Raw genomic sequence first — 22706 nt, 5'->3', positions numbered from 1 at the left:
ATCACCGGTAACTCCTGCGGAACAGTTAGAACCAAGCCGTATCAACTCTGTTTCTCTCTTGAATCATATGGCTTTGTGGGGATGGGGTGACTGCTGCACGGGCAACAGCTATCCTCCCATATGACCCTGCTCAAGCAATGTAGCTCCACTACTACAATATCGCCTCCCGAGGCGGACGGTTGCTAACAAAATATTGTTTTTTTTTTATGTTTTATGTTTTTTATGTTTTATATTTTATGTTTTTTATGTTTATGTTTTATGTTTTTTATGTTTTATGTTTTATGTTTTATATGTTTTATGTTTTATATGTTTTATGTTTTATGTTTTTGTTTTATGTTTTATATGTCTTATGTTTTTTTATGTTTTATGTTTTTATGTTTTATGTTTTATGTTTTTTATGTTTTATGCTTTATGTTTTATATGTTTTATGTTTTATATGTTTTATGCTTTTTATGTTTTATGTTTTTTATGTTTTATGTTTTATGTTTTTTATGTTTTATGTTTTGTTTTTATGTTTTTTATGTTTTATGTTTTATGTTTTTTATGTTTTATGTTTTATGTTTTTATGTTTTATGTTTTTTATGTTTCATGTTTTAATGTTTTATGTTTTATATGTCTTATATTTTTTATGTTTTATGTTTTTTATGTTTTATGTTTTTTATGTTTTATATGTTTTATGTTTTTTATGTTTTATGTTTTTTATGTTTTATGTTTTTTATGTTTATGTTTTATGTTTTTTTGATGTTTTATGTTTTTTATGTTTTATGTCTTTTATGTTTTATGTTTTTTTATGTTTTGTTTCATGTTTAATGTTTTTTATATTTATGTTTTTATGTTTATGTTTTTATGTTTATGTTTTTATGTTTTATGTTTTTATGTTTTATGTGTTTTATGTTTTATGTTTTATGTTTCATATTCCTTTCAGTTCTGTTTCGTTTTTATGTGTCTTTAATCATCACCCTATGGTATGCTGGACGGCAAAATCTACAATCTCACATTTTCTTTCTTCTTGTTCATTATTAGGACGTCCGATCATTTTACATGTATGAGTTTATCTGTTTGTACCTCCGTGTCACAAAACATTTTGTGGTTTCCATTTTACAGTACTGTCTCCGATTTGTTTTTGTATCATTTGTTCGTATGTTCGAGGTGCAGTTGCTTGCAGAGCTCCCAGTGAACTGTATTCCCCACGACGTCGTACCTGTCTTTTTATTCTTTTACGGCTAGTTTGCTATATTCACTTATTATGTCGTTTATCATTTCGTCTCTAGTCCACAAAGTCTGTGTTTACCTTTGTCCTCTGTTTTATCTATTTTAGTTTTAATGTGGTTATTTATAATTGTGTTGTTATTTTTTTTCTTTCGAGTCGCTGTCGTTTAATTGTTATGACCTTCTATTCCTTTTAATAAATAATTTTACCAATAATTCTTCATAAGTTTGGGTTTCGGTTATAGCTGAAAGAACTCAAGTTATATATATATATATATATATATATATATATATATATATATATATATATATATATATATATATATATTCTTCATAAATTTTGGTTTCGCTTTCTATTCAAGCTGATGCGCACAAATTGTATGGATATATTAAATGTATGTCTCAACGAAGACTGGTAGTTCAGCTTTAAATCACAACTTTATAATGTAGATATATATCTCGTTAGAAAAATGACTATAATAATATATACGAAATCTGCATGAATTAAAATATATTTAAGCGTATTTTACGATCGGGATACGCTGGGCGTCTCTGCTAGCTTAGATAAATATTTTTAGTTTTAACAAAAAACAACTATAATGTCAGGGCGCCTCTATTTACGCTGAACATCCACAGAATGCTAACATCAATATATATTATTTTTGAAAGAGTCCTCTGTGGAATTTCCACAGGTCCTGCTAGTTCTTATGAATCGTTCATGCAGTTCTTTCTCGTTCCACTTCCCTTGCTTTTTTTTTTACTCTGGTTTCGTCGTTTCCTTGTTCATCTTGATGGCGTCTCTCGCTACAATGATTAATCTTTCTGTGTTTTGACTTATGTACTTATTTCAGTCTTTTGTTTTTGATGTCAACACAGTCTTCTACATTTATCAGTAATCTTTTCTCCTCGTTACTTTTAACGTACAGAAGGTCAACACCGTCTTTCGAATGTAATGTAATGCATTAGTTCCGTAATCTTTTGATCAAGAGATCAAATCTCTTCTTTGATCCCATTTATTTATGGTCCAGAGTAACTTATTAGCTATACTTCCCAGATGTTTATTCTTTTAATTAGATTTTTATTGTATAGTTTTGTTTCTAAGAGTTTCCGTGTTCTTCTCAGATACGCTTTTCCAATCTTCACTTTCATTTCAGTAGATTTGATGATGTCTGCTTCCAGAACTTCCAAATATTTGTAAGTTTCGTGTTCACCAAGCGCATTCATCTCCTCTTGGTTCGGGCAGTTTTGTAACGTAGTACACGTTTACACACATGTTAACATGTAAGGAGCCAACACACTGTAGACTCCGTCGCAAGGAACAGAAGACAAGTAATAACTCGACTCAATTTTTTTCCGTTGGAACAACAGACATTTATTTCCACCTCTCTAACGCAATCCTCTCTCTAACCTGACTCTCTCTCTCCCTCTCTCTCTCTCTCTCTCTCTCTCTCTCTCTCTCTCTCTCTCTCTCTCTCTCTAACGTGAACCCTGGTATGCGCACATATTCTTCTTTGGATAATTTTTTCTTGCCGTGACGTCATCTCACACACGGCTAGGTCATTTGCATACAACTATACGCACGTCCGGGCTCTATTACAGTTCCATATCCCCCGATGCCTCTAGTTTTCCTTTTTTCATCACTAGTAATGCAGACATTTCTGTTATTGTTGTTATTATTATTATTATTATTATTATTATTATTATTATTATTATTATTATTATTTACTCACTAGGAGTAGTAAGCCATCACAAGTGATCATCAAAGATTGCTCTTTGAGAAAAAACTGGTGTTCCCTGGAGTCAAAGTGACAAGTTTCCCCAGATTTCTAGTATTCTCTAACTCTTTCGTTACCCTTTGCAAAAGAATTTGCGTTATCACAGCCGCTTACCATTGATTTCTCGTTAGCGGCAACTATTGGTTTTCACTGGAATTTGGGTGGCAATAAGCCTTCCAAATTAGTAGTAGTAGTAGTAGTATTTTAGTAGTAGTAGTAGTAGTAGTAGTAGCAGTAGTGGTAGTAGTAGCAGTAGTAGCAGTAGTAGTAGTATTAGTGTGACTGTTATGGTTGTTGATTGTTGTTGGTTGTTTGTTGTTTGCTATGCATTTATGCCCATCCTAGAATGAATATTCTGCTGGTATACTATGAGATGAAGTTTATTAATCCTTCGGATCCTAAACCAATCAAGCAAACATTAGCCAAAAAGACAATAAGCGATTAGAAAAATTATTTGATTACATATTATTAGAAAGCCGAAATATCGGCCAAGTCGTCTTTTCAGCTAAGTTGCTAGGGCCGACATATCGGCCGTGAAGGATTGGAAGGGTTAAATATAAATTTGTAAAAAGAACGAACAAATAATTAAAGCAAAAGAAAAAAAATCCCTTGAATTCTTTCTTGTCTACCCAACAGCAACATTTTCGTCCTATTTTTTTTAATGTTTTTTTTTTTGTTTGTTTCTGTCGAATGCAAATTTGTGCAACAAAAACTACAAGATCGCACAAGCAAGAAAAGAATAAATTTCGTGAAACGCATAAAAATGTGTGTGTATATATATATATATATATATATATATATATATATATATATATATATATATATGCGCGCACACACACACACATACATACATATATATATATATATATATATATATATATATATATATATATATATATGCGCGCACACACACACACATACATACATATATATATATATATATATATATATATATATATATATATATGCGCACACACACACACACATACATATATATATATATATATATATATATATAAATATATATATATATATATATATGCACGCACACACGCACACACATACATATGTATATATATATATATATATATATATATATATATATATATATATATATATATATATATATATATATATATATATATAACGGGTGCAAAAATGCCGCAAGATATGCAGATAAGTGTTTATAATAATGCAGTAATTTGGGTTCTCAGGGGTCACTTTTGAAGGCACAAAGATAAAAAAGAAATAGTTACCGTGTTGCAGCTCACTGTCGACCGAACCAATTAGCATTAAATACGTATAAATTAATGCAAACATTGACCGCTCTTTTCTTTCCAGGGTGTTTCTTTTTTTTTATGCAACGAGCAATAACATCTCAAGTTCCCACTTTGTGTTTTCCAATATGGCGTCAATAATGGCGACCAGACCTTTTAAAACCCATTTAATAATTCTGCATGTCCTCCTTTAGATAGAGCGACTGTAACATTGCCGGCCAAAAGGTGTATTATAGTTATCAACGATGGAAAAAAAGAAGTAATAGAAGAGGTATTTTGTTTTTCGATTTATTGTAGTAGTATGCCGACATGTTTTTAGCGCTCTCATATTCGCATACAAAGTCATCAGCTCCCGCGTGAGGGAGAAAAGGGGCGAAGCGTTTGTCTACTCTAACTTCAAATTTCTACTATGTTGTTTTTTTATCGAATCTTCATCTGTGACGGAATTCTGCAATTATTTTTCTTAGCCCATTTCTCAATTAAATATCTCAAAATATAAATTATAGCAGTTATTTTCGTCTCAGTCTTGAAATTATCAAAACAATCATAGTCGCTTTCAAGACGTTACGTCTACTTGAGCCTCTGACCAACATCTCGTTAACATCTAGGTTATAATTATTATTTATAATATTGCTTTTTGGATCACCGTAGGATGATATTGTTGTGACTCTGGTTAATAACTAATGTATGGCCACGGGATGAGAAAATAATTAGTTTTGGAAGGTGTGTTTTTGACTGGTGCTTGCTGACGCTGATTAGAGTGGAGTTGATGATTCACATATCGCAGTGCTGTGTCCATAACAACAACCTTTTGCAGAGACCAATCCATTTTACAACCAGCCAGTGTTTCTTGCCTATTTGATATTACGTCTTGTGAAGTCTTTCCAGCTACCATTTTTTTTTTTTTTTTTGCTTCCATCCATCCAGCACGGCCGTAGCCGAGATTGAACTCACTGCACGAGTTTGTAGTGTAATTTAAATCTTGTCGGTAGCTGAATACTTGGTGTTTCGACAGGGCTATCAAGGGTATTTTTCCCTAACGCCATCACTAGACGGGGTGCCTACCACGGCTTAACAGAGTCCCATCTACTCTCGAGAGAAGGATAGACGGCGCAAGTTTCTGAACCTGGTATTTTTCCTTGCTTACAACCTGGTTATATACACAGAAGACGCGTCGCGAGTCTATCTCTGCTCTATCCATATTTTACTAAATGTGTTCAAATCTACTTCAATCTATGCCACCACAACCACTACCACCTCCTCCTGCAAAACATTCACAAGCACTCTTCTAGCTATAGCCACTGTCAAAAATTCCCTCTACTTTCTATCGGTGCCTAAATCTAAACGCAAATTCCATGTTTATTTACTAGAAAATCCCGCCTGAGGAACTCTATACCGTGGAGCTGCTTTCCAGCTGACTAGAATATGGTCGTTTTCAAGTCCAATGTAAACAAGTTCATGATGAGCAGTCCACTTAAATAATAATCATATTCTACACAATTTCCACCACTACCAATCATTAATATGTTGTCTTACCGACCACCTTTCACTCACTAGCTCTTACCATCGAGAGGTTTCAGGTGTTGATAAGTCCTGACTCAGTTGTATTGCCGTAAGAGTAAAAATGAAAATAATGAAAGGATGATAGTAAATTCAAGTGAGAATAAAAATGTGCATGGTAGAAAGCAAATATAGTATGAATTGATAATAGGGAATGATAGAGGGGAAACTACAAGGAGCAAGGGAAGTTTATAACTAAGGATAAAGGATAGAAGGGGGCATATAGGATGGTTAGAATAAACAATGAAGGTCGAGTAGAAATATGTGTGATTGGGATTCTTTGTTTCATATTCAACATTAATAAATAAGAATAGATAAGGTTATAGGTAAAGGATTATATACAATTTACATAATGTAAATCTGTCCGAAACATTAGCATGCCCAGTGTCGCAACCATGTAAATTTGTTGATATTAATTAAAAGTGTATTTTGCTCTTTTATTGAGCATTCTTAATAACCTCGTTAAATTCATTAGTTATCACTCTCAGACACCTATAATCTGATATATATATATATATATATATATATATATATATATATAGTCATCCACATACAGTACTGTTTCGCTGTTTCACAGCTCATCAGTGCGGCTAGACAGGCAACTACCTCAAGCCAGGATTGAAACCCGACCGTTTATACGGCAGTCAAGGCTTCTAACCATTACGCTATTGGCGGCTGCTTGGACGATATATATATATATATATATATATATATATATATATATATATATATATATATATATATATAAGTGTGTGTGTGTGTGTGTGTGTGTGTGTGTGTGTGTGTGTGTGGAAAAATAAATAAATGGAAATAAATTTTTTAAAAGGAAAAATATTTATTATTAAATTTTAAAAAAAAAGTAAAAATAAAGTACAAATAAACAAAGTAAAATATTACATATTATCACACACCAGATTAAATTAGACCCTAAAACCCACCACTATTAATTTGACTTTGTTTTCGGCATGGTAGTTCAAACTCATCTCCCTGCTCCAACACCATAGCAGTTTCTTTCTTTTCAAACACTAGTCGATTTTTTACACCTTTGTTTTCTTTTTGACAAAGGAGTGTTATCCCGAAATATCAAAGACATTAACCATCCTGGTCCCATAAAACAGTAAGTCCCCATTTACTGATTTTATATGAGATGTTATATGCGACTTGGAAAAATAAATAGACGTACAGTATTTCACTATTCTAAAAGATTTCCACCTGTTTGTCTGTTTTTTTGTTCATTTTACACACCACTTCTCGCATATAGAGTTCAAGCCTGCCTACTACCACTTTATTTTTTTTATCTATTATTTTTATTTATTTATTTTTATTTATTTTATTTATTTATTTTTTGGGGGGGGGGCTCAACACACACCTCCAAACACCCTGGCAACGCCGGGCACCCAGGTTAGTTATATATAAAGAACTAGTCTGGGTGCCCTGGTGTTTAAAGGTGTGTGTTGAGAAAAAAAAGTGGTAGTAGGTAGGCAGGCTCGAACGTGTACCGCCAAAGAGGAAAAGAGCGTGAAAAAAAACGTGAAGCCTTTGCTGTTGCGCCCATCGCTAAATCGGAAGTAACGTAGGTTTAAATTAAGGCTAGTCAATCGAAAAGAGGTGATGACTTTCGAAAATATCGACGAAAAAAGCAACACCTCCCTGTAGAAAAGTGCCCATATGAGAGTGAAGGAATTACTGTTTTAGCCATTTTTTTCGATATTTATCGTCCGAAGGATAGAGCTTCAAAACTATACAGATCTCGTGAAAATCCGTCGAAACCAAGAAAATATTGCTTGCAGCTATTTGTTGAGTGAGAACTAACTTATTTGTTTGTCCGACTTTGAATTGTGAAAATTAAGTCTGTGTTTTAATCTTACTGTCAGCGCAGGAGATGACACGACTTTATAAGGTTAGAGAAATAGTGATTTTTTCTTTTTTTTTACTTAGTGGCCACCAGTTATCAAGGCCAGGAAGCCACTCTAGGATAAGAATTCATTGGCGTTACGTAGATGGCGAGACAACACCGTGACGATCAGTTGCGGTGGAACTTGTGTAAAGTTTAATTATATAATTAGGTGACCTGACATGAACTTATTCACATTAGACTTGAAAACAATCATGTTATAGTCAACTGGAAAGTAGTCCCACGGTATTTTGTTCCATAGCCGGACAGTTATAGAAAAGAATGGAATTTTCTTTTAGTTTTAGGCAGAGATAGAGGTGAGGAGGAATTGTTGACAGTTGTTTTAGCAAACAAGTATTTTTTTTATTCTATTTATTTTTTTTTTTGCACTAATGGGCATAGATTGAAACTCAGTCAAGCACTTACCATGAAAATAATAATAAAGCAAAGATAGACTTGTAACGTCTCTTCTGTTAGAAAGATACAACACGGCGAAAGGGTACCACTTCTCATTGCAAATGACCGAGCCGCGTGTAAGGTGACGTTACGGAAAGGAAGAAGGAAAAAGAAAAAGATCATGTTAGAAACACGTGGGTGATGTCATAGCCGATAGGAGAAGTCGCGCATGGCTGGAGAAAGAGGAATAAACCTGAAACAGCGAGTTGAATTTTTTCCTCTTCCTTTCTTGCGTTCCTTGCGACGGAGTCTACAACGTGTTGGGTCCCGAGTATCCACATGTTAACACGTGTGTAAATCTGTTTTACGTTACATCACTACCTACGTAGATGATGATGTAAATTAAATAGTTAACGGTACGGACTGCAAACCTGAGCATGCCGAGTTCGAATCTTATTCGTTCCATAGAAACATGTTTTATCAAACCAACACTTGATCTTGTGTCTAACCTCATGGAAAGAGGAAAATAATATTAACTATTTCTTTTCTTCTGAGAAATCCTGTAATTATTCATATATACTAGCAGGGTCCGTGTAAATTCCACGAAATGAGAAATATATAGAATCAATAGATCTGTTTTGGTAAATCTCATATTTTTATGTGTAACGCCAGAAATTATGTTTTTGATAGGAAAACAATATCAAGCGGCGTATATGAGTTTATTAACATTTCCATAAAATAATGTCTATTGTATTTTAAATATAGAACTAATCTAAATGAAATAAATTAATTACTAATTTACTATTAATTACTAATACATACTTAGAAAATAATATCGTGCTACATAGTTCAATACAAATAATAGAATCACATTGTGTTGAAGACGCCCCTCCAGGGGATTAATAGACTATCTCATGACATTACTTCCGTTGGTGACGTCACTTCCGGCGTCAAGGCCGGTGCCCGGCAGTCTGAGATCGGCACGCAATCAAGCTGAACGTATGCAAACGTCCTACCGTTGAGCAATGGTATTCTCAACTCGACTTTGCCTGTAATATATGTGAATACGTTTCGTTCCTAAAAATAATGTGTTTCTTCGTTTATTACCATTAAACCCCATAACAAATAGACAATCTACAATTTACTCCTTCAATCCAGCATCTCTTGGCAGACAATGTTTTTCTTTCTTTTGTTCTGTTATTTTTTTTATTTTTTATTTATTTTATTTTTTTTTTTTTGCCCTGTTTCTTTTAAATGTTCACTTTCTTCGCTGACTTCTTTCTTGGATAAAAACTGCTGCACGTCGAAATTACTGCTAGTTTTATTTAAATTTTATTTTATTTTTTCTCACACCATTACAGCAATAATCATATATTATTATAATGACTAGCAGTGAAACTCAACATTGCCCGACATTAAATGAAGATCAACAAATGTTCCTCACTTCGAATACCTTTATCGTCATCGAAATCAGTAAAATCGCCCATTTTTCAATCAAAACGATTGATTGCCTGCTCAAGTCAGGGATCTACAACGGTCCACTGAGAGAAAGCTTCACATGCCTCCCCGCAGTGACTTAATTCACACTGCATTGTAGCCTACATCGCACTGTAGAGAATCTACTGTTGATTTTATGAAATTATTTTTATATATAATAGCTCGAATTAAACTTCAAATGTAAAAGTTAAGTATCATAGTTCAGTCGTGTTCTAAACAGAAACATTGATTTCGAACGCACACCTGTCATATAAAAGAAGCTACAGTCAATTTTATACGTTGGGTCCTTCTTCTGTGAGATAATAAGATTTCTAAAATGCACTTGTGATGCTAGGCTGTATAAGGGTGTTAACTTTGATCTAAATCGTCAAATGAATAGATTAGAAAATAATCTCTTTGTATTCCTAAAGAGAAGCAACAATAATAGTGTATATTAATTTAACAATTAAACTTCGGTAAGTAATAAGGACTTGATGCATCAGAAAATTGTAAGCGTACAGAATGAGGGGCTTTAGCGAGAACTTGTTCTATTCAAAATCGTTGGGGAAAAGCTTGATCACAAATGGCTCTGACAATCAGATGCATTACCTCATGAAAAGAATTGCTTTTGCCTGCGACCGCCTTCTGTGGGCTTTTGTTGCAATGCAGTTGAACACATATCAGCCGAATGCGCCAAAATAAAAATAGAAAATAGGTCAAAGGCTAAGTGACCAGCTCACATGGCCCCTAAAAGGCAATTATTTATTTACTTTTTGCCCAGTCCACACGACTCTTAAGGGAACAAGGGATACAACTACTGACCAATCTATGAATATATTCATTTTGTGTGTGTGTGTGTGTGTGTGTGTGTGTGTGTGTGTGTGTGTGTGTAGACTATTATCTTCATCTTCATAGTTGTTGTTTCACCACGCTTCGGCCAACTCATCCTCTGGCCTTCTTCAGGTTGTTAATCACGACGAGATGCGTATTATTATTATTCATCGAACTACTGTTCTCATCGTGAGTGTGATTTTCACGTTTCGGTCGACATAACCTCCGACCTCCATCAGGTGTATCTTGTCGAACTCGGGAATGCTTCTGTCGAACTCAGGAATTTGGACAGAATTTCAAGCGGAACCCTTTATTTACTTCACAGGGGGTAGCGTGCTCTTGTTCCATCAGCCATGACTGGATAGAGGTCCTAAGTAATTCGCAAATGTATATTTCGCTCGCCCACACTGACGATTGAACCTTCAACCTTCAGGTGAATATCACTTTTACAATTGATTTTTCCCAGTACTCTAACCACTGCGCCACGGGTCTTTGTGGTACGAATTTTAGGAGCCTTAAACCTACTTTTTATTTCTAGTTGTAAATATCACTATTTATTACTAATTATTACTATATATTAATGTATATCCATACTTATTACTTATTGCTTGTATATATTAATGTTTTTTACTTATTACTTATAAGCAATCATCTCAAAAATTCAGAAGCGACGAGACATGAATGCTGAGTCTCGTAACTGTATCCCAGTAATTACTGCCTTCCATAGTTGTTGTTGTCTCACGGCGTTTTAGCCAACTAATCCTCTGGCCTGCTTTGGGTAGGATTGAAGCCACTATTTTCAGACAAAACTTACCTGGAACTGTAGAGACTCAACGTCCCTATCCACTGCGCCACGGGCCCTGAAGGTGCAATGGATAGAGGATAAGTTGGTCAAAACGTGGTGAGACATCAACAAAAACTATGAACAACAGTACTTAATGGAGATACGGTAACAAGACTAAGCCTTTCTTTCCCATCGCGGTTAACCACTGAAGAAGGCCAGAGGATGAGTTGGTCAAAATGAAACAACAACTATGAAGATGAGCATAACAGTTCGCAAAAAAAAAAAAAATGAACACAGAAGGATTCAAAAAACACAAATGAAATAATATACAATCTATGGATGCTTTACAAAATCTATTATCGTATGTAACTTGTAATGTATTTTATGTTAACTTTGCTTTTCAATTTTAAAAGCGAGACATTCAATTTTTCCATGCCGGATTAATAAAAAAAAAATCAGTTTTAACAACACTTTGGTTCAATAGAATCTTCGATACTCTTCATATTAAATGTATTGATTTTATTTTTAATATTTTTACTTTTAATTATTCTGTATAGCAACGACAGCATATGGTAATCTCGGTCTTTTCAATGATAGTATCATATCACGACTTTGATTTCTTTTATCGAAAGAGAAATATTTTTTTTAATGTTTTGCAGTGAGGAGAGGGCATAGATTGAAGCACCTACCATGGAAATAACGATAGGGCAAAGACTCGTAAAGTCTTTTCTGTGAGAAAGAGGAAGTAGGAAGGCGATGAGATACTGCTTCTCACTACCTACGTATATGATGTAAAGGCAAATAGTGTGTGTGTGTGTGTGGTCACGAATAGGCTCCTATATGGTTGACTATTTTAAAAAACTGATTACATATAATGATAGAAGATGTATCGAGACACAGGAATGGGTATGTTTGATCTGGTAGAACGGTGGTTCATTAAAATTATGGGGTCTGCGTTCGCGCCTGGTCCACAAAGTATGGAAATAAGTTTTAAAATGAAAAAATAAACGTTTACTTCATAATAAAATTATCCAACAATCAGCTGGTATGGAAACCTGTGATTATAAGATTTACAAGATATTACTGGCAGTAATATTCTATAAGTATTATCCCACCTAAATAAGAATTGCTCAATATACAAGATAGAGCAAATAAATCAATTTTTAGTCATTCAATGAATTTAAAAGTTTATGACGTGAAATATAAATAATAATGGGGGAACGCAATACCACAGAGCTGCTTCCCAGCTTACTATAACACGGCTGTTTTCAAGTGAAACGTAAACTTATTGTTTACCTGCCTTCTTAAATACTTAATTTCGATCCACTATTCACCATCACGCATCATCAAAGTGTTGTCTTACCGGACACTCATTAACCCTTATCTTTGAGTGGCCTCCGGGCCTTGATAAACGGTGACTCCATAGTATAAAAAATGAGGTCCTCTATATGAGCTTAAACTATATCAAGTGGTGAGGCCCCAGCTTGCGGGCTTTGGGGAGTGTGGAGCCACCCTTTAATTGCCATTGCTCTCAGGTCCACACTGACCCGAAGTGGTAGTACCTGTTAGGGTCCCAACTATGGGTTAAATAGAAACAGACTTGAAAGCAATTAATATATTCTATTAAAAAAATTTTCTTCAAAATTTTGGGATTCGGCATTAAATAACCTGAAAAGGGTTGACATGCCGTAAAACAAAACCAACCAACCATAAAAAATGAAAATGTAAGTTTAAAGCCATATATGATTTGATGTGCTAAAAGTTGATCGCAATCAGACTATTTACAATATGAGATCAAATAGGGTCATTAACTAGATCAGTAAAAGAGTCATTACTAAACACAAAACATAATGATTTCTGTCTTCTCCACTCCCTCCATCTCTCTCTATCTCTCTGTCTCTCTTGCTTTATCTTACTCTCTCGCTCTCGCTCTCTTACTCTCTTGCTCTCTTACTCTCTCGCTCTATTACTCTCTCGCTCTATTACTCTCTCGCTCTCTTTCTCTCTTGCTCTCTTACTCTCTCGCTCTATTACTCTCTCGCTCTCTTTCTCTCTTGCTCTCTTACTCTCTCGCTCTATTACTCTCTCGCTCTATTACTCTCTCGCTCTCTTTCTCTCTTGCTCTCTTACTCTCTCGCTCTATTACTCTCTCGCTCTATTACTCTCTCGCTCTCTTTCTCTCTTGCTCTCTTACTCTCTCGCTCTATTACTCTCTCGCTCTATTACTCTCTCGCTCTATTACTCTCTCGGTCTATTACTCTCTCGCTCTCTTTCTCTCGGTTTTTTTCTTATCTTTGCATCTCTCTCATACGTAGACTCTTACTTTACTTTTTTTTAACCCCGAGCAATGCATACTGCCACTTGGACGTTAGAAGCTACTATTTGAGATCATGTCTAACAGGGGATCGTGGGAAGTTGAGTAGCGTGATGTCTGTGCACATTACATTTAAACTTCTGCGTGTCAGTACAGTCAGGGAAGCAGGAAACAGGAAATAAATTGCAACATTCAACAGTCTGTGGGAAGAAAATATTAGAGTAGAAGGCTTTCCGGCATCTAGGGATCTCAAAAATGAAGAATGCGATTTTACTGTTTGGCGGGTTAGCCGAGAGTATGTACATCGAGTGGGAGGGGGCACAAGTGCTATGAATCCATCAAAGTACATTCCATTAAAGTTGTTAAAATGTTTTTGATAATAATTGAGGGTATATATTTAATTGCCGCCCACATCGGCAATATTTGGCACAAGGCCTGGAAACTGGGATACCCGCAGGCTCCCCTAAAGGAGGGGCACTCCTGCAATTTTAAAAATTGCCTGAGTAACCCCGTTGAGGGTATGACTCCCAAAATTTGGACGATTTTATTTATAACTACGCGTTAGGACAACCAACCATTGAGTAGTTCAATGTAGTTCATTTCAGTTCGATATGCGACACGTTAGCGGACGGACGGGATTATGAGACAGGACGCCAATGGAAGCCAGAAGGGCGCGACTTAGTAGTCCTATAAAAGGAAAAGTAACCCAGCAAGGAATAAATGATGATATCAAAATATAATTCAGGCTTGAGTGTTTTCACTTTCGGTGAAAAGCACCTTTAATTTTAGGATGCATGGAAAGTATGAAGTATGCGTTCTGCTAGTGTGCCAACCAAAAATTGTTAAAATATGTATAGATACATCAGCACACAACAAGGAATACAATAGACGAATCACATATCAGAACGTTTAACACTCATGAGTTAAAAGAGGCTCATTATAGACAACACACATACATATACCCGTATATATATATATATATATATATATATATATATATATATATATATATATATATATATATATATTGGAGGTTCCTTCAATCTTTAATAGACCATGGATACCCACGAAGGGGTGTCTGCGCGTGAAAAATTTTTGTAGCTGGAGGTGCGCAATATTCAACCACACATCTCGTGCGTCGACATTGTTAAATACCAGTGGTAAGTGAAGTGTGTCTACAAGACGACTTGAAACAGATGCAGAGATAAACGGAGAGCACATACAACGCCTAGAGTTCCCAAAATGGTCACCAATATGGTACAAACTAGGTTCAACGTTACTAAGTGTAAATGTCAACTGAATTAAAGGAATAAATTGTAAGATGGTCAACATCAGGAAATTTGGAATATAGACTTTTGTCATGTATTCATTATATGCTCTGTAATTACCTTGGGCTTTTGTAAATAAGGATTGGTATATATATAGAAAGGAAATATAGATGAATAAAGAATATATATACAGAAATATATATATATATATATATATATATATATATATATATACATATATACAAGACATACATATATACGCTCGTTATACATCCCAGTATTGAACAGTAGATACACCAGCCCAGATGTGGCAACAATACTCCATGAAAGGAAAATTGTGGCTCATTGCTCTTTATTATACTCTCAGAGTATTCCTATTAGTTTAACGCTTAATTCATGAACAACCATACATAACGTGATGGTGGTAAAGATAAAGAGCGTGCCGTGAACGATTCAGTTATATTTTTTGTGCTTGATCATAATCAGCTGTTCCCATAGTAACTTTAAACGACCATCAAATTTAAATACGTAGTACATATCAACTGACACAGACTTCTATAATAAGCTTTGTGTCTCTGCTCCAATACACACGCATACATATATATATATATATATATATATATATATATATATATATATATATATATATATATATATATATATATATACGAGTATATATATTCCTGCAGAAATATTCTTTATTCATTTATATTTCCTTTCTATATATATACCGATCCTTATTTAAGAAGTCCAAGGTAATTACAGAGCATATCTCTATATCTATAAAAGTGAAAGTGTATGTCTGTGTATCTGTGTATCTGTGTATCTGTGTTTGTGTGTGTGTACATTTCGCTACGAAATAACTCTTATGATTTTTAGTCTACAGACTCGAAATTTGATATACAGGGTACTGAGATTTGGGAAAATCGATGTGATCAGTTTTCGGCCAGAAATTTGGCGATTAACGGGTCAAAGTTCAACGATTTGACCTTTGAGAACTCTACCAAACTCCTCCGACAATTTTCGGTCTAAACACTTGAAATTTTAGATATAGGTTCATTGGACATGAATCTAACTTAATTTGAGCCCAAAACAATAAATTTTAAAGGGTCATAATAGGGGTCAAAGTTTTTAAAAAAATGGACCACTTTTAATTTGCTCAACATACATCTCCAAATACCCGGGCAACGCCGGGCACCCATGCTAGTAATGAATAAATGACAAAAGTCTATATTTCAAATTTCATATTCACCATCTTACAATTTATTCCTTTAATTCAGTTGACATTTGCACTTCTTGATATATATATATATATATATATATATATATATATATATATATATATAGGGAAAGAGAGATTATAGTATCGTAATTCCAACGAGAGATTCAAAGGAGTGGAGCCACCAATATATTTTGTTTGTTTTATATATACTTAATTCATCTATCTATATATCAATAAAAGTGAGAATACGCGCATGTGTGTGTGTGTGTGTGTGTGTGTGTGTGTGTGTGTGTGTGTGTGTGTGTGTGTGTGTGTGTGGAGACATTTCTAAACCTATATACCCAACGATTTTTTATCTATACACATGAAATTTAGTATATGGGGTATTCAGACATGTGGAAAACTTTTTAATTGGTTTTATTCCGGAAGAAAAATGGTACTAAGGGGTCAAAATTAAAATATTTTCACCTATGAATAATTTAACCGGCGTAACTACTCCCATGGCCGATGTAATAGTTAGAAGTAATAATGGAAAAATAGATTTTAAAAAAGCAACGGAAATAACTTAAAACATAAAACAAACACCAATATCAAACGTAAATATGTACATCTGAACAGACTAAGAAACTATATTTAATGAGATTGAAAAATCCAGCAAGTGTTTGAAAAACCGTATAAATAAACGATAAAAAATGGATATGCATCGAGTACCACATTATATGGCATACGAGAGAGAAAGAGAGATCGCTAAAATAAATTAGAGCTTTGGCAATGTATAATCTCTCTCGCTCTCTCTCACACTCTCTCTCTTTCTCTCTTTCTCTCTCTCTCTCTCTCTCTCTCTCTCTCTCTCTGTTCGCTTGTCTCTATGTCTTTCTCTACCCTTTCTTTCTCCCTCTCTCTCTCTCTCTCTCTCTCTCTCTCTCTCTCTCCCTTTGGTTTAAGTGCTGGCCTGCTCGCTCTCACACACTCTCTTTCTCTCTTTCTCTGCCTGTCTCTATGTCTCTCTCTACCCCTCTTCTCTCTCTCTCTCTCTCTCTCTCTCTCTCTCTCTCTGCTTGTCACTATCTTTCACTCTACTTCTCTCTCTCTTTCTTTGCGTCTGTTTCGCTGTCTTTACGTATTTCCCCCATTTCTCTCTCTCTCTCTCTCTCTCTCTCTCTCTCTCTCTCTCTCTCTCTCTGTTTGTCTCTCTGTTTGTCTCTCTGTCTCTCTCCCTCTCTCTCTCTCTTTCTCTCTTAGAGAGAGACAGAGAGAGAGAGAGCTCTAATTTATTTTAGCGATCTCTCTCTCTTTCTCTCTCTCTCTCTCTCTCTCTCTCTCTCTCTCTCTCTCTCTCTCTCTCTCAGTGTGAGAGAGGCGGGGAGAGAAAGAAGAATACAGTTTAAAACTGTAAATTATACTTTACATGTATTTATTGTTTGTTGAAATTTCCTCATCTTTCCATTGATGAAAAGAATGCATTTCTTGGAAATTTCGCGGATAAAAGGAAATCTTAAAATTTCTCATTTGAGTATCCTGTCTAACAATAATTTCATGTAAAATATAATTTACAGTTTTAAATTGTGTTCTTCTATGACAAGCTCTATTTCCTATTTTGGTTGTATTGAGCTTTTTATTTTGTTGGAATTACTATATAAATAATATTTATAGTCGATTTAAGTTTACAGAAGCTTTTGGCTTGTAAACTTACTTTTTACGTTTTGCTTATATATACATATATATATATATATATATATATATATATATATATATAAGTGTGTATCTGTGTTTATAGTAAGTTTTTAAAATATATATATGGCAATTAAGCTATACAGAATTTTTCGTGTTTCATTCTTGTGAAGAATCGGCAGGTTATTATATGGAATCGATGTTGTATCGTGTTTTGGTACTGGTTTGCTAGTCAGCTAATCGGATTCTTTGTTATTCGTACACTTATTTATCGTAACTAATATATTTTATCGCGTTTATCAGGCAAGGGTTCCAAACTAAATCATTTAATCACAGTTTATTATATATATGAGTGCCATTCCAAAAATAAAACCACCTATTATTTGAACCCAAACAGTTAAAAAGCAACAAAAATGGATGTGGTACTAATTAAATCAAGTGCCGTTTTGTACTCTAGAAATTTTTTTTTTACATAATTACCACCGTTCCTAATGCACTTTTGCCAATAATTTAATGACGTATCTGTGCTTCTGACTCACGTCCATGAGAGGGATTGCTTTCTAAGAATCTAACATCGTCAATATTTGCAACAGAGAGATGAAACGTTTCAGTCATCATAATAATGCAATAAAAAATAAGAGAAATTACTTTTTGAATGCCCCTCGTGTATATATATATATATGTGTGTGTGTGTGTGTGTGTGTGTGTGTGTGTGTGTGTGTGTGTGTGTGTGTGTGTGTGTGTGTGGTCACGAATAGGCTCTTATATGGTTGACTATTTTAAAAAACTGATTACATATAATGATAGAAGAAAGTATCGAGACACAGGAATGGGTATGTTTGATCTGGCAGAACGGTGGTTCTTTAAAATTGTGGGGTCTGCGTTCGCGCCTGGTCCACAAAGTATTGGAAATATATTGTGTGTGTGTGTGTGTGTGTGTGTGTGTGTGTGTGTGTGTGTGTGTGTGTGTGTGTGTGTGTGTGTGTGTGTGTGTGTGTGTGGGCGTCAATAAAGAGAAAATTGATGTATAAAAACTATATAGTAATATATATAGATTTATTAATTCATTTAATAAGGGCATACATCAATTGAAGTTATTGGGTAGTGAAAGTTACATAAGGGTCGAAATAAATACACTCCTCCTTTATCACAGCCTTCATAATTCGTTGCATCCCTATTATGTTATCTAGCATCTTTTCTTCTGATGAGAAGCATTAGGCTTCAAAATACCATGGCATAAATAGTTCCCACTTACCCAACATCCCTAATTGATGTATACCCTTATTAAACGTTTTATACCTACATTTTTACTCTTTATTAACTCCTATATAAGCTCCAAGTGAATTTGTTTAGCTTTTTATTATCCTGATAAATCTCCTGTTAAAGAATTTAGTTTATTCTCCTCCTTTAACCTCCCCATACATTGTGGCTCAGTTTTTGTAAATGAAACCACCTCCGACAAAAAGACAAAATTCATTTTTTTAAGAAGGAATTAGTGTGGGAAACTTGTTTTCATTATAGATTTTAATCAATACAGAAAATAGTTTGAGTAAGATAGAGAGAGTGAGAGAGAAGGAGAGTTGGGAAGAATATATGCAGAGAGAGAATGAGAGAGAGGATGGAATATAAACTATTGTAGATAGTGTTGACGCCGTAAAATGTTTGGGGCGTTTTTTCGGCATAAGAAGAAATGTATAAAGTGAGCGAGCAAGCTAGAGAGAGAGACAGAAAGAGAAGAGATATAAATTGTTGTAGTTAATGCTGACGCATTTTTATTATTTATTTTTATTTTGGCAGGAAAAATGTAAAAAGTGAGCGAGAGAGAGAGGAAATACAAAGTGTTGTAGATAACGTTGATACCATAAAATGTTTGTTTTTATTTTTCGGCCTTAAAAAAATATACAAAGCGAGCAGGCGATAATGTTGACGCCGTAAAACGTTTGTTGTTTTTCTTCGGCGTCACAGTGTAATTTTTTTCTTTGGCATATAAAAAATGTTAGAGAGAGAGAAAGAGAGATTTGGGAAGAATATATACAAAAAATACATACAGCGAAAAAAACTTGTGTAGATATTGTTGACGCCGTAAAATGTATGAAAATTAACGCAGCAATTTACTCAGAGATCAAAAGTCGGTATCATTGCGACGTCATATTTGAATGGGACATTAGCGTCCGTTTACCATGCGAATGCCGTAATCCGAAATATAGGAATGGTCGGAGCTCAGCCAATCAGAATGAGCGGAATTAGTGTGGGAAGACTTTATTATTTTTGAATCGGAAAAGGGAAAGATTAAGTTATGTCTATGAGTTTATGATCCAGTTACGAAACCTGCAGGCATAATATATGTATAATGTGTATATTTCCTGCCGATATTGACTGGGTGCGATAGGAAGACTTGATATTTAAAGGGAAAATAGAAACTACTTCCTCTAAAGTTGTGATTATGATGGTGTTGCTCCTAGGATGAAATGTAACATTTTATTATAACAACTAAATGTGTCTATAAATATACGCATATAATATATTATATATAAAAAAAGTTGAAGAGAGTCCAACATAAAAAAAACTAACGACTGGTCCTCTTTATGTTGGGCTTGAAATCGGGAGTACTGATGTTTTCTTACCTTCCGTTACACGCATATATAAAATATAATATCTGCTATTATATAAAAGGAAGTTTGTGTGTGTGTCTGCGTGAGTATGATAGTTAGTTCCTAATAGACTCAAAAACGACTGGGCCGATTTTTATGAAATTTCACACAGTGGTATTCTATGTGCCTGGCAGTGCTCTTAGATTGGTTTTTATCGGAAGGGGTCAACGGCCGCCATCTTTAAAGATGGCCGTAGATTCTAGCTTCCTCTCTTTCTCATCTTCAAAAATTAGAAGTGCAGCAATGAAAGTGGATAAAACCAACAGTTTTCAAAAAGTTAAATGTAATTATAACTTCTTATGTCTTATTTTTTGTCTCTTTTGATGTATAATATTCTGTGATATTCTAATTTCAGGTTGACAAAGGTGAAGTACCGATAATTATGGATGCTGACAAGTGTCCTATTTGCAACAATGAACTCTCCAGTAATGAAAAAATATTCATCGTCAGCCAGAAGGAAATCGATTCCATTAACAGAGCTTCTGAACAATGTGGAGAGAAATTCATAATTAAAATTGGTCAACGTCTTCACCAGAAATGCAAATAGCCTTGGATCTAACCCAAATAAATAGACCTTAAAAACAGGTTCACCGACGATGAAATACCATTCCGTGCAATCCGCTGTTTGTGTGCATTTAACTTTAAGGAGCATTGTCTTTTTGTGGTTCTGTAACAAAATCTGGTAGAAAGAAAAAATGTTGATGTTTCCCATGTAGAAACTATTGAGTTTAAGGTCAGCGTATTAAATGTTTTTGGGAAAGTCCAAAAAAATTATGGCTGTAAAAGGTAGAATAGGTTATGTTGTTGAACTTGTTTCACAAGAACCGCATTATCACAAAACATGTTTTGTGAACTTTGATTCCAATAAAAACTTTCTTAAGGCATTCTCTTCAGCTGATTCTTCTAAAAAAACAAAACCTTGGTAGACCAGATGATTCAGAGAGAAAGCATTTCTGGAAGTTTCTAATTATTTGCAGCAATATGACGAGGAGCACCAACCATTGTCGATCTTGGTAAAAAAAATTAAGGAAATTTTCGAGGACACTGGCTTTGAACCATAGTTTCTCATACATAACAAGATACAGTTGCAAGAAACATGGCATTCACCGTTCAAACTGCAGTCCTCCGCTGCAACAATTACCATAACCAGATCTTGATGATGATAAAGTTACCTTTAACTAGTTCTGACAAGAAATGTTCTTTGACCCATTCATAAACTTGTTCTGTGGTCGTTATGCAAGAACCTTGTCCCAGCATTCGACCAACTGACGATTCCATTACTGTAAATTATACTTATTTTGTACCTATTTTTTAGGAAATGTCAGGAATTAATGTGAAAATTGTTGCCTTGACAAAGGATTCTTAATCTGTTTCTGTACCTTTTGTTTGTATAAGAACCAAAAAAAGCATGAAAACAATGGTGCTAGATAGATATATGCTTAATAATAAACTATCATTACAATTTAAAACACCAAAATAAAGGTCAAACTGACTGTGTGGATTTTCATCAAAAAGGTTTTTTTTATCTCTAATTTAATAAAAATCTTTTTGTCAGGAAAAACGTTTATTTTTGTCATTAATTGACATACCTTTCAGGAAATGTCAGGAATTTTATTTCTCGAAATTTTAATATTGTTAAGTTGGATTTTAAAGATGGCGGCCGTTGACCCTCTTTCAGCAAGGTCAATCGTGGTAAACATTTTTTTTTATCTGAAAGAGAGTTCACCCATGCCCAATATACAAGTTAAAAACCTTTGTTTGAGGTTCAGCCACATTTTGACTAAAATATACCTCTTACTCAACATTGCAGTTCTTTTTCTTGCCCACAACGTCGTCTAACCGTTTTTTTTTGTTTTTGTTTTTTGGGGTTTTTTTCATTTTTTTTTTTTATAGGAGCCAAATTTCACTTATAAAATAAATTTTTCCCTTCCTATTTCGTCTGAACCCGTAGTCTCTACTCCTCCCTTTTATTCCGGGGGCGATGACAAACCTTCTAAACCCTATTGTTACTTTCTTCCTCCTTTGCAGCTTGTTTTTCCCCCTCACACACACACACACACACACACACATACACACACATACACACACACACACACACACATACACACACATACACACACACACGAATACACAGTCACCCTTAAAGACCCATTTCCACCTTCGCCTTCCCTAATCTGGTCATTACTTTCGATTTTGTTTTCTTTATTTGTGCCTTTTCTTTTTTCGAACTAGTCATTGTAAATGAATTTATTTCGACCCATGACACTAATATAAATTATGGAGACCTGTTGGCGTTTTTTTTAAACCCTTTCTTTTCGTATATCGTTAGATCTTATTTATTTATTTATTTATTTATTTATTCGAAGGCAAAGCACCAT

General features: G+C 34.4%; 1 long non-coding RNA gene across 1 annotated transcript in view; it reads left to right on the top strand.

The window, feature by feature from the left end:
- LOC145252610 (uncharacterized) overlaps positions 1-21724 on the top strand; it is a 188389-nt gene extending 166665 nt beyond the window's left edge. The window contains exon 2 of the long non-coding RNA XR_013863633.1: positions 20684-21724. This is a non-coding gene — a long non-coding RNA (uncharacterized LOC145252610). The remainder of the gene's footprint in view (positions 1-20683) is intronic.
- Positions 21725-22706: the final 982 nt, after the last annotated feature.

Source organism: Euprymna scolopes, chromosome 29 (genome assembly GCF_053919585.1).
Source record: "Euprymna scolopes isolate OS-2025 chromosome 29, ASM5391958v1, whole genome shotgun sequence".
NCBI classification, from domain to species: domain Eukaryota; kingdom Metazoa; phylum Mollusca; class Cephalopoda; order Sepiida; family Sepiolidae; genus Euprymna; species Euprymna scolopes.
The sequence above is the reverse complement of the archived record's forward strand: the minus strand, read 5'-3'. Positions and strand labels throughout refer to the sequence as shown.